Genomic DNA, 14319 nt, shown 5'->3' with positions numbered 1-14319 from the left:
ATGCACTGTCATAGCATGGATGGTTTCATGGATGATCAAGTTGAATGCAGGCGAAGACAAATAATTGATTCATTGCTTCTGGGAGACTAACTCTTCTTAAAGGACATCCAAGGTTTGTTCAGACCCTCCAAAAGACATTGGCTGTGGTCTCCATTTTGCAGAATGGAAGCGGATCAGAGACTGTGCTGTATATAGCCCACACATCATACAGTTTGACATTAGGCAATTCACATGAACTTCAAAAACGTCTGACTATGAGAAGGCCAGCGTAGAATGCTATCGTCTCGTGCGAAAATATTAGCGTCATCGAGGGACATGGGTAACGTTCCAGAGGACTAGAGGGCTGCTGATGGTCTGGTGTTAAGGAAAAGCCATTTAATTATAAACCCGTGAGACTGACATAAATGGTGGGTACGTTTGGACAAAAGGAATTATGTTAAAAAAGAGGCAATTATGAGCATTATTTTAACATATATACTGAGATTGTGGAGAGGCCGACAGATGGACCACTGTGGAGGAATTCTATTTTCATCCAGAGTTTGAAGAATGAATGGTGGATCTCTTTGACAAGAAGTTTTTTTTTCGTTTGATCAAATTTGTTGGATTTCTTTTCACGATTTGTAAGTTTATTTGTATTGAGTTGTCGCATACTTCATTTTATATCTGTGGGAAAGGAATGGAACCTTACTTTCAGAAGAAAGCCGATATTGATAGCTGTTCTTTGTAGGTTTGTGTCACTGAGGGCATATGGGAGGCAATGAGTGTTATTATTACGAAATTTAGAGAAGTGATTACACAGCAGGAACCGTCAGACAGATAATGGACTGGCAGTGAAGGTATGAAGGTAGTTCAGAAAAATTCTGTGGCTATTCTTCTCTCAAATACATATCTTATTTTGTTTCCTCTTGAAAGAGGCAGGCTCTCAAAGTAAGTTCGAAGAGCAGGTCACATCAGAAGCAATAAATATGAAACGTATGTGCAACGGGTTTTTCAAAATGTACAAGATTAATTCTTACAGTGACTCTCCTGTCAGAGGCACAGACAGAGTTTCTGTGACAGTGAGCGAAACTCGATTATGGTATGTTGCTTTTCTGGTGTCAGTTTGTGGACGTCTCAAAATGTGTTCAGTATATTGTGAAATGGGAGAGTGAGAAGCTGGAAGTTGTACCCATTGAGCGGAATGATTTGGTCAGAAAAAAACGTTAAAGCTTTGCAAAGTGAACACAAGACATTATGTCGTAGGTTAAAAAGCAGAACAGAAAATGTAGTAATCTCTGGTTTACGTCTGTTACCAAGGTCGACGAAGAGCTATTAAATCACTGGAAGAAATGGCAGGTCAATGTGCAGGAAATCAGTTTCTTGGATCGTTATGATTTTTTGAGGTAGAAAAGACCTGTTCAAAAAGAAAGGTTCATACTTGAATCAGAAAGTGACCAAAAGCCTGGCAGGGAAATTTGCTCATTCTATTGTGGGAACAAGTAATCTTTTAGAGATATGGTGGGTGCTTTCTAAGATAGAAAATAGACAGAAAGGTGAGGATGATTATGAATCAGAAATAAAGAGTAAGCTAAGTACAAAAGAGAGACAAGAGCTAGTCATGGAACAAAGTAACTTTGAAGAATTAAACTGCATTTATGTCAATGCAAGAGCTCGTTCCGGTCAGTCGGATGAGCTAAGGACATGGATGGAAACATGGGATTGGGACGTCATAGCTATTTCAGAAATTTGGCTGAGGGAAGAGCAGGACTGGAATCTCAATGTTCGCGTTTTCGCTGTCATAGGAAGGGTGGAAGAGAGGTGAAAGGGGAGAAGGTGTGACGTTTTGATTCAGGAACGCATTACGAGAATAAATAGAGTAAACGTTTCTTAGATGCTACTTAATGGAAATGTATGGTACGAAATGTTGTAACTGTACCTGCACTTACCACATTTTCTGGCAGTTTACTCCAATAGTCAGAAGGTCTTTACTGATACATTCTGCAAGATTCTCCTTTGAGTTCACTTCAATATAACAAATGTCATATTAATGCTTCATCAATTTTTCACATTTAACACAACAGTCGAAGGAATTGCGAAGCCATCATGTACAGATCACAAACACCTCATCGTGCTCTAAGGTTATAATAGTAGGGTAGTTTAAACTTCTAAGCACTGCCTGGCACTGACATAATTTTAAATGTTTGATGGTGACGAATTTGTTAAATGTTGACAAGAAAATTTCTCTATCAAAATGTAAATGCTCCATTTAGAGAAAGGACAAAACCTGAACTTCATTGAATCCCTGTGGCAGGAAGGAGGTCATCGGGCCCAATAAGTCCACACCAAACCATGGAAGAGAATCTACCTCATGTTACCCATGACTAATATATTTAGCCTGCACATCCCTGGACACATGTTAGGTGAATTGGTCTCGATAAATTGCCCATCATGTTCAGCGATGTGGACGTGAATTAGTCTGGCGTAAGGATAGTGTAGTGGGAGAATCAGTGTGGGTGTCTTACTCCAGGGAGGGACGTTGTGGACTTGTTCAGCCGAAGTGCCTGTTTCTGCACGGTAAAGATTTAGGTCTCTCTGCGACCGGAAAACTATTGTTTCATTAGAAAGGTAATAGAAAGTATTATTTTAAAATATTCATTTGTGGAGCTTGGACGTCACGGACTGTCCAGCATTGATAGCCATTCCATATTTGCTCTTGAGAAGGTGGTGGTGAGCTGCCTTCTTAATTCGCTGATGTCCGCTTGCTGGAAGAAGACATCATTTTATCCAAAGACTGTGAAGTATCAATGGTATATTTCAAAGACAGGGCCGTAAGTGCCGAGGTGGGGAACTTGTGGATAGTCGTATCCGGAGTACCCACTGCCTTTGTCCTTCTCGGTGGAACTCGTCGTGGTTTGGAAGGTGCTGACTAATGTTCTACCGTGAATTTCTGCGGTGCAATTTGCAGATAGTACACACTGCTGCTACTGCGTTCCAGTAGTGGACGATTGAATGCTTGGAGAGTTCGTACTAATCAAGCAGATTGCTTTCTATTGGATGGTATCAAGCTTCTTGAGTGTTATCGGAGCTGCACAAATCCAGGCAAGTAAGGAATATTCCGTCACACTCATGATTTGTCGTTTGTAGATGGCGGAGAGACTATGGGGTGTCATGAAGTGAGTTGCTCGTCGCAGTATCTCCAGTCTGTGACCTGCTCTTGCAGCCACTGTTTTTATGTGGTGAGTTTGGTTGAGTTTCTGGCCAATGGTAACCTCAAAGATGTTAACAGAGGAGGATACAGTGATGGTAACACTGCTGAATATAAAGGGGCAGTGTTTATATTGTCACTTTTTAGTGATCATTATTATCGGGCATTTGGGTTTTGCAAATGATCCTTGCTACTTGTGGGCAAAGGCTGGATATTGTCCAGATCATGTTGCCTTTGAGCACGATTGATTCAGTACCTGAGGAGTCGCACATGTTGCTGAACATTACAACCATCGGTGAATATCCCCACTTCTGACATTATGACAAATGAAAGGCCATTAATGGAGCAGTTGAAGATTGTTGGGCAATACCGTGGGGGACTTCAGAAGAAATGTGGTGGGTTGTGGTGATTGACCAGCCACAATCAGAAACATTTTCCTTTGTGTCATGTCTGTCCATAATCCTGATATTCATTGATTTTAGTTTTGCCTGGACTCCTTGGTGAAATACTCGGTCGAATGTGACCTTGAAGTCAAGGATTGTCAGTCTCACCTTAACTCTGGAATTTAGTTCTTTTCCTCATATTTGAACCAAGATTGTAATGAGATGAGGAGCTTCATGACACAACTGGGAATCACTTTGGAGGTTGTTGCTGAACAGGTGCTGATTCTTAACACTGTTGATGACTTCTTCCAACAGCTGAGTCATAATGGAGACTGGACTGATTGGACGCTGATTGGCTGGTTTAGGTATGGCCAGCTTTTTGTGGACAATTGCGAACAATTTCCCGATTATCGGATACATGCCAGCAATGTAACTGTACTTGACGAGCATGCCGAGGGTAGCAGCAACTTCTGGACCACACGTCTTCATTATAATTACCGGAATGTTTTCAGGACCATTGCCTTTGCAGTATCCAGTGCCTCCAACCTTTTCTTGTTCTCGCGTAGAGTGAATGGAACTGGCTGGAAACTGGTGTCTGTGATGCTGGGGACCGTTCGAGGATCCCGAAATGGATGATACCCTCGGGACGTCTGACTGAAGATTGTTGCTGATACAGCACCCATACCTTTTTCACTGAAGTGCGAGGTTCTTCAGGATTTGAAAATGCTGACATTTGCGGAGCCTCTTCTTCATGAGCCTTGCTTAATAGTCCACCACCATTCACAAATGGATGTGGAAGTGAATATTACTTGCATTGGAGGTTTGAGTCACGAGAGAGGCGTGTAGGCTGTGGCTCCTTTCCGTGCAGCATCAAAGGCTGAGGGCTGATCTTATGGAAGTTTATAACATCGTGAAGGGTATAGATAATGTTAGTAGGCGAGGGAATTTTTTTTCAATTGAAAAGCAGTGAACAATGAGGTGGCATAAGTGTAAGTTGTGAGATGAAAGATTTGGAAAGGGCCTGATGGCCAACGTTTTCACGTAGAGGGTGGTGCGTGTATGGACTTAGTTTGCACAGGAAGTGGTGGAGGTTAGTTCAGTTACAACATTGATGAGACATCTGGACAGAAATGTCAGTAGAAAGGATTGTGTGATATGGGCCAAATGCTGGTAAATGGAATGAGATCAGACTAGAGTACCTGCTCAGTATGGATTGTGGGAAATCAGGTTCTGTTTCCATGCTTTACGACTGTTTGTCGCTAGAAAAGTGCAGAAAACACCGTTAATCATATTAAATTAAATAGTGTTAACGTTGACCCATTGAAGGTTCGTCACACGAGAGAAACATAAAATATTCTCAAAACTCGCTGGGTTAGAAATGAAATATTAAAAGAGATGAATTTTATGGAGTCTCTAATTTGGAGAAGGAGCAGGGTAGTCAGGCGAGTGTGGAGGAAGGGATCTGTTCAGAAATGCACAGCTCAGTGACTCAGGATTGTCAGATTTATTATTGCTCTGGCGTTATCAGCAGCCATTACATTTAACTTATTTCGATGAAATCTGTAATTAATTTCATCATCACACCAGCTGATAACATTTATGTCAAAGCAGAAAATCTAATACTTCCATGGAGATTTTAAAAAAAAAGGTTTCCACCAACTAAAGAAAGCAAAGACGTCAATGGATGGCTTCGGAAATTATTTGAGTAAATTGGGTAAGAACTTAAAATTCAACATTAAACACACAACGCGCCTTTGACGAGTCACTGTGGTCAGTTCATGATGACGAAATGGGATTTGTTGGGAAGGCAAACCAAAACAAATTTGGACAATGTTAACGCATGCATTTTATATGTAGGTCAATAAAATGTGCTGCAGGAAAATAAACTATCTATAAAGCAGCATCGAAGGAGGAAGAGAGTTGACTGATGAAGGATTCTGCTTGAAACGTCAATTCGTCTCTTCTTCGGATTCTGCCTGACCTGCTGTGCTTCTTCCAAGGGAAGAATGCTTCTACTCTGTCTCTCCAGCATTCGCAGACCTCACTGTCTGCCAGGTTGCATTCCAGTATCAGGCAAATATGGCCGTTGGATACGAGGTCCAGGAGTAACAATGGAAACAATAACTGATTCACGAGTTATGAACTGAGCTCGAGATGGATATAGGAGCTGTATTGCTGATAGAAGCAATCATTCTTGGTGATGTTGTAAATATCTTTTTGGACTGACCTCAGGATTTATTATGAGGCCACAAGCAAGCAGGTTTCACTTAGAGACAGTTTACACTGAGATCAATGCATACAATAAAAGCCATAAAACGATTTCATGGAAGCACTGAGGATATTGGCTCAGGTTCCACATCTGACCCCATTCCCAAGCTTCAAATCCGTTCTGGCACTGAGTCATTGCCCTTGGATTCCCCCACCAACACAGAAGCTGATTCATTGAAAGAAAAAGTAAAGGAAGGGAGTGTTATGAGTATCGGGCCAGGGGGAGCTGAAAGACAGAATTCAGCTAAAAATACATTTGTAATAAGAAGACAAAGTATTTTCAGTATAATGTGTTCCCTGTATAAATTCATTTTTTAAAAAAAAACTTTTGTCCAGATGTTTGGATCCGTGAATTATGTCTTGGAGACTCGACAAGAGCCTCATGTTGCTGTTCACAATCTGGCCTGCAGAGAACAATTATACTTTCCACGTGTTATTTATTTTTGGATCTGACCATTCAGAGACCGGATTGCTTGGGATGATTTCTTTTTATCTTCATGGCATGTCTAATTCCTCTTTTGGTTTGTTTCTTGTTCCTCAGCTTTATCCTGGCTGCTGTTCAATGCTATCATCACTTTCCACTGCCATTGCTCTTCCACACGCTTGCAATTTGCTCTTCAGTTGGACCAATTTATTGCCCATGTGAAACCGAGGGTAATCATGTCGCTGCTCGTCCATTTCCGTCCAGACCATTCCTCACGTGGCCTCCTCGTTCATCTTTTGCTGTATTTCATGTTGTCTCAAAGTTACTTGGATTTGTTCATCAATTGAATAATTTATTAACTAGATATTTCACTACATATTTAAACTGGTCTCTAAATGATGTCTTCGTCACCAGATAAATCAAGGCAACTTGGGTTCCGCAGGATTCATGCGACTTATTTAAAGAGATCGGAAGCAGGAGATTCCATGGAATAATTGGCATTAATGACCTATCTCGCATGCCCCATCGAGAGATGTACAAACCTTTCGGATTTGGCGATGACTAAAGTCACAAAATTATTTCTGCTCTATATCTCAGGTTCTTCTTTGATTTTTCTCTGAGCCCTCGGCCCCTTACGAATCTTAATGTATGTCTGCCAGTCGAAATGTTGATATAGAGAATACATATGAATGGAAAATTACTGGTAAAACTGCTTCCAAGTATTTGAAACTTGTCCTCCGATTGTCATTACAATAACTGCCGCTTGAATAGAAACACAATGCAATATTGTTCCTGTTACTTCCAGGTTTAAACCGGAGTTGATGGGAATGTTATTTAACGAGGAGAAGATGCACATTGTTGCTAGACCCCTGATTGCAGTTTTCTCTGTGCAATAAAACATTTTCGTTTGATGTAAACAAATGGCAACAAGTTAATCAAATGTAAAAGCAGCAGTGTACCAGAGAGAATCAGAGATTTTAGTTCAGCCGCAGGAAGGGGGGAGAGTAGACTAGGGGGTTGTCTGGAAGGTGAATCACTGATTGAAGATTTACCTTGTGCGTCGGTGATTTTTTTTTTCTTTCAGCAGCAGGAACAGCCGGTGAAGTTGAATCACTAACGTATTTACAGGAGCAACCGGAGAGGGGATGCCAAGGACGAAAGACCTACCGGGAATAAATTTGGACAGTGGCTGAACGTGCTGAGCACCTATAGTGCTTCCCACCCGCCATCCTCCTCGAACAAAAGTAAGAATTGATGATCTGGAACCTGAGTTCCAAAACATCGCCATATGCAGCATGGGGAGAGTTACTTGGGCGCTTTGTTCAGGAGGTGGTTACACCTGGTGCATTAATTAAGTGAAATTGTGTTCGTGATCAGGGACAACAGGCAGGTGAGGCAGGTACGGCGATCCTGAGTTCAGGAGTAGAGCAGTCTCAGCTTTTGACCTGATTCAACAGTTATGAGATTCTTGGTCCCTGTATGGATCAAGAAAACCGCTATGGGGAGGAAGTGCCAGCTGACCACAGCACTGTGGTACACAAGGCCATTCAAAAGGGGAGGATCAAAAAGACAAGTTGTCGTCAAGGGGATTCTATATTTAGGGAGATATTAGTACCCTTGTTATGCCGGATCGGAAGTCCATCGTCATGTGTTGCTTGCCTGGTGCTAGGATACATCTCTGACTGGCTTGAAAGGATTTTGGAACGGGAGGGGCAAGTTCCAGTTGTTGTGGTGCTGGTGGGACTAGCAACATAAGCAAGTCTGGGATGGAGGACCGGATTAGGGATGATCAAGCACTAGGAAGGAAATTAACGAACAGGCCCTGAATAATTATTATCTCTGAAATATTGCCTGAGCTAAGTGAAGTTGGAAGAGGGATTAAAAAAAAAGACGTGAACAGGTGACTAAGGGAATGGTGTGTGAAAGAGAGGTTCCATTTTATACAGCACTGGCATGATTTTTGGAAACGGCTGGACCTGTACCAATGAGACAGTTTCCACCTAAACGATCTGGAACCAGTAGTTTAGCTAAAAGTACAAAAAGGGCTTTAACTTGGACTATTAATTTGCAAGTGGGGGCGCGGTGGCAAATGCAAAGGGAAAGCGACAGGAAATATGATGATAAATACAGAAAGAAAAACAGCAGGTAAGTTCGTCTGCGGGAGGGTTTACGGTCAAGGCAGACTGTGAATGAAACGAACAGGAGGATAACTCAGGAGATATTAGAGATGTGAATCATGTCAGTAAGACAGCACGTTACCCAAATGTTCGGAGCATTAGTAGCAAGGTTGATGAGTTGGATGCACAAATCATCGCGAACGAACATGAGTTGGTAGCCATTATGGAGACATGGTTCCTGAATGGTCAGGACTGAGAGTTAAATACCCAGGGATATCAGACTATCCAGAAGGACCGACAGGAAGGTAAGGGAGGTGGTGTAGCTCTCATATGTAGCGATGTCCAGGGAAGTGGTCAGAGACAATGTAGTTTCTGTGGAGAATAAGTTTGAATCCAATTTGGTGAAAATTAGAAATTCCAAGAAGAACTGACAGGCGTAATCTACACAGACTTATAATATCATCACATTGTGGCGGGTAATTAACAAAGAAACAATTAATTCCTATAAAATCATACGGCCAATGTCATGGGGGATGATAACCTACATAGAGATTGGGTCGAACCATTTCGGTCGGGAAACCTCGAGAAGGAGTTCGTTGAATGTATCGATAACAGTTTTCTGTAATCGAACTGACGAGGGACCAAGTTGCCCCAGATCTGGTCCTGTGTATTGAAACAGGAATAATTAATTACCTCATAGTTCGGGATCCTCTTGGAAATTATGAGCACAGTGTTGTTCAATTAATAATACAGATGGAGAGTGCAAATTTAAAATTTAATATCGGGGCCTGTCCATGAACAAGGAAACAACTATGAAATTAGGGAGGAGCTGGATAAAGTAGACTGGAACCGAATATTTTATGGTGGGTCAGTTGTCGAGCAGTAGAGGACATTCAACGCAATTTCTGAAAACTGCTCAAAAAATATTTTCGTGAGAAAGACGTGTTGTGAAGATGTAGGTGCACTGTCCCTCTAAGAATGTTGAAAGCTAGCAGAACTTCCTGACCCAGCACCAAGAATTCTGAAAAAGTTATAACCCATCATTTTCTCGAACAACCTGTTTATTTGGTTTCCTGGAAACGACTAAACAGCTTCGAATTCGGCTAATCAGTTTAAATTACAAGCCTAAAAATGCCAAACTCCAACCAAGTCTGAATTGAGTTCACAATTGAGTATGATTGAATTGACAATCATAAAAGCCAATGATACGTTCGATGCTTTCCGGACATAAGCTCAGGGAATACTGAACATTTGGAGGAGAACTCCAAAGCCATTGACATCTGACACTGTCTAGAGAATAGCTGTCTTCCAATTATCCTTATCAATCAGTAATCTGTGAAGGAGCAATCGCTGAGATGAAGAAAAGAAGATTCGACGTCCGGGTAGATTTTGAAGAGTTAAATTTTGGTAAATCTTAATTGAGGTTTTTAAGCGGACTAATATTGTAGTAGGGGATGTAAAATGATCCGTCGAGCTAAGAGTACTTAACAGTTTTTAGGAAATTATTTTCTCTTATACTTTAAGAAATAACGCTGTTAGAATTATGTTAACTAACTCTTTGCCTCTCGAATTTTCACAGGTTATGGCATGGGCTAAATCGTGTGTCTGTTGGTGGTTTAAATTATCAGAATGACTGTTACAATCGTAACACAAGGACTGCAAGAACACGGGTAATCTGCGATGGGTGTGAAAGGAAATAAAGTAGGATATCCCATTGAAGTGGAAGGCAACCATTTGGCCAAAATCGGAATGAAACTGGAAGCCTGGGAAGTGTTACATATCAACAGAATGTCACAAATGGTGGTATAAAGAAAAGTAAGATTAATGGGTGGAACGGTGGCTCAGTGGGTAGCACTGCTGCTGGAGAACCATGTTCGATTTCAGTATCTGGCGACTGCATGGTTGTGTTTGCACATTGTTCCCGTGTCTGCGCGGGTCACATCCGGGTGCTCCGGTTTTCCCCCAAGTTCAGACATGCACAGGTTAGGTGAAGTGGCCATGCTAAATTGTCCATCCGCGTTCAGGGATGTGGAGGTTAAGTGCATTAAGCAGGCGTAAATATAGGGAACCGGAAAGGGGGCTATATGGGTTTCCTTTCAGAGGTCGGTGTGGACTTGTATGGTTAAAGGGCACATTTCCACACTGGCGGGATTCTATAAAAAAGAGCATCAGGTAAAAAACTTGCACAGAATATAAAGACAGCTAGCAACAGTTTCTATAAAGGAATTAAACGAAAAAGAGTGGCTAAAGTAAACTTTGGGCGTTTGGAGGATGAGAAGGGGCATTTAAGTGTGGGATGTAATGAAATGGCCGATGTACTGAAGAGGTATTTTGAATTCGTATTTACACTGGACTTCGCTAATAATATGCCATTAAATTACAAAAAGACCAAGGTAGGTGAGGACCTAGAAACAATCATTATTACTGAAGAGCTCGTGTGGGGCAAGCTCATGGAGAAAAGAATTGATAAGTCTCCTGGCCCTGATGAAATGCATCCCAGTGTACTAAAATAAATGGTGGGAGAAATAGCGGTGCTCTGGTAGCAATTTTCCAAAAGTCATTGGAGTCTTGGCCAGTCGCAGCAGATTTGAAAACAGCAAATGTGACACCATTGTTTAAAAAGGGTCGTTGACAAAGATTGGGAATTATAGATCAGTTAGCTTAACCACTGTAGTGGGGAAGATGCTTGAGTCGATTATCAAGGAAGAACTAGTAGGGTATCTCGAAATAAAGTGTCCCAATTGGCAGACGCAACATTAGTTGACTAAGGGTGGGTCATGTTTCAAAAAATCTTTTAGAATTCTACGAAGACAAGTCGATAAATGTGGACAACGGGACCCAGTGGATGTGGTCTACCTAAATTTGCAAAAGGCATTCGACAACGTGCTGCACAAAAGGCTAGTGCATAAGAGAAGGATGCATGGCATGAAGGATAAAATATTAGCATGGATACATTATTGCTTAACTGACAGGAAGCAAAGAGTGTGGATAAATGAGTGTTATTCTGCCGGGCAACAGTGACTAGTAGTATACCTCAGGGTTCAGTGGTGGGACTGCATTTATTTACTTTTAGATGGGTGATTTGGAGTTGGGCACCACGTGTACTGTGTCCAAATTTGTAGATGACACGCAGATGAGTGGCAGAATACAGAGTGCAGAAGATTGTGAAACATTATGGAGGAACGTAGATATATTGAGTGAGTGGGCAAATGTCTGGGATATGGAATATAATGTGAATAAATTTGAAGTCATCGATTTTGCTTGGAGTATCTGTTAAAAATATTAATTGGATGGTAAAACGTTTCAAGATGCTGCTGTGCAGAGAGACCTGGGTGTCCTGCACGAATCACAGAAAGTTGGTTTGGAGGTACAACAAGTAATTAGGAATGCAAACGGAGTTTTGTACATCATTGTTCACGGGGTTGAGTTCAAAAGCAGTAATGTAATTTTGCAGCTTTATAAGCTGTGAAACCACACCTGGAGTAATGTGTGCAGATTCGGTCTCCTTGAAAAAGGATGAATTTGCATTTGAGCAATTGCAGACGATGTTCAAATGTTTGATTCTGGAGTTGAGGCGGTTGAATTAAAAGGAGACCCTGAGTAGAATGGGATTATATACATTGCGATTCAGAAGAGGGTGCATATTAAAGAAACTTATGAATTTATTAAAGGAATCGGTAAAAACGAAGATGGAACGTTTCGATCTCGCAGGTGACGCTAGGAAAAGAGGGCATAGCCTCAAGATGACAGGGAGCAAATTTCGGACTGAATTGAGAAGGAAATCATTCACCCACAGGGGCGTTAATCCATGGAATTTCTTGCCCAGGGAACCAGTTGATGCTACTTCAGTAAACGCTTTTTAAGCTAAGGTAGATTTTTAGAAAAAGGAACTAAGGGGTATGGTGAGAGCGTGGCTAAGTGGTGCTGAGTCCACGAAAAGATCAGTCCAAATCTTATTGAATGGCGGAGCAGGATCGAAGGGCTGAATGGCCAACGTCAACTCCTAAATCATATGTTCTTATGATCAGGGAAAGATTCAGGGAAGTTATTCCTGTTATAATAGGACAATTTCTTCATGGAGTACAAGTTCCAGAAATATTAGTGTAGATAGAGGAAGGGTATTGGTTAAGGAGTCAGACTTGGGCGAGTTCAATCAACGGAATGAAAATATGTATAAATGCATTGCTGAATCAACAGAAAAACATATGTACCACACGTTCTGGATCCACCAGCCAGAACAAGCCCAGGCGTTATAAACTCTCATGATATATCTGTTCACCATGGTGAACTGGACAGACTAGGCTAATGCAATGCTCAATACAGCCAGGTATTATGTCCACCGTGGATCATTGTGCAGACCTCACCAGTACATTTCTCATTGAACATGAACGGGTCTGTCCAGCACGTGGAGTGGGCAGGTGGAGCACGCATCAGTCTTTGATTGGAGACAGGTGCAGCTTCATTCTGTAACCAATACCATGCTGTTCTTTTCCTGGGAATGTTTGATGGTGACAACATGCGGGGGTGTGAGTGGCTTGACACACATCATTGAATTAGTGTCACGACCATGGTTTACATTGCCTGTCTTTTGACAAGAACCAATGTAAGTGGACTTTCAGTTTATAACTTAACAGATCTGTCGCTCCTCTGAGAATATTTTCTGGAAATAGGAAAGATGATGCTTTGATTTGTATCTGGGTCTGTGCTGAATCTGTCCTGAGATTGTTTGATGGGGGCAGTGTAGAGCGAGATATGAATTTTTTTCGAAACCTTTGATATTCCTCTCCTTCGGTATTTGATGAGGACAGTGTTGGGTATGATTTAATCAATATTTCCATACTTAATATGGTCTATGCATTTACAAATGGCTAGTGTAGGAGGATCATCACTTCACGTTGGACGCCATGCTGTACATGTACTGGGAGAGTTTGTTTCAGACATGTAAAATGTGGTTTATTCATAATCTAACTAGCATGCTGAACATGGCCTGTGTATGTGACAAGGGCCTGTGTCGGGGGATCTTTAATCTGAATGTAACCTTTTGTGTTACTTCTCCTGGAATGATGCATCGGAAGAATCCACAGTGGTCTTTCAGCAATGGTGGAGAGAAAAAACTGACTTAATATTTCCTTCAGAAGCATTCTGAAGAGGGGTCACTGGACTCGAAATATTTACTCTGATTTCTCTTCACAGTGGCTGGCAGACCAGCTGAGATTCTTGGAATAATAGAATCCCTGCAGTGTTGAACAAGGACTTTCGCCCCAAAAAAAGTCCAAAACAGCCCTCCAAACAGTAACCCAACCAGAGCCATTCCCCTTCCCTATTACTCTGCATTTAGACATTACTGATGCACCCAAACTACATCCCTGGACATAACATCAAAATTAGAGTCGCCAATTCACCTAACCTGTACATCTTTGGATTGTGAAAGGAAGCCGGAGCACACCCACACAGACACGGGGCGAATGCACAAAATCCACACAGTCATGTGAGGCTGGAATCAAATGAAGTCCCTAGCGCTGCGAGGCAACAGTGCTATATAATGAGCCAACATGCTGTCTGCGTGATTAATCAGATTCTGCCTTTGTTTTCTTCCCTTTTTTGGACAGTGATCTTTATTCCGTACCCAATGTTGTGCTGTACCAGTCCCTGGAGTGGTAGATGAGCAAAGTACAGTGTAAGCTTTAACCTCTGTCTCACCGTATTCTGTAACTGTCCTGGGAGTTTTGATGAGCGAGATAGCAGAGACGGCTTTGGTCAGTATTTCGTGCTGTGCTTTGCCTGTCCTGAGATTGTTTTATGGAGAGATTGTAGAGAGACATTTACATTCAGATTGAAAGAGAAGAGCTGTGTTTTCTGTTTATATAAACCGACGATATCGGCATCCTGTGTGTTTTTTTGTGATGGAGCCAATATTATCGTAGCTTTGTTTTCAGTTTGCAT

Source organism: Chiloscyllium punctatum, chromosome 35, assembly GCF_047496795.1.
Source record: "Chiloscyllium punctatum isolate Juve2018m chromosome 35, sChiPun1.3, whole genome shotgun sequence".
Taxonomy (NCBI): domain Eukaryota; kingdom Metazoa; phylum Chordata; class Chondrichthyes; order Orectolobiformes; family Hemiscylliidae; genus Chiloscyllium; species Chiloscyllium punctatum.
Note: the sequence above shows the minus strand (reverse complement) of the source record.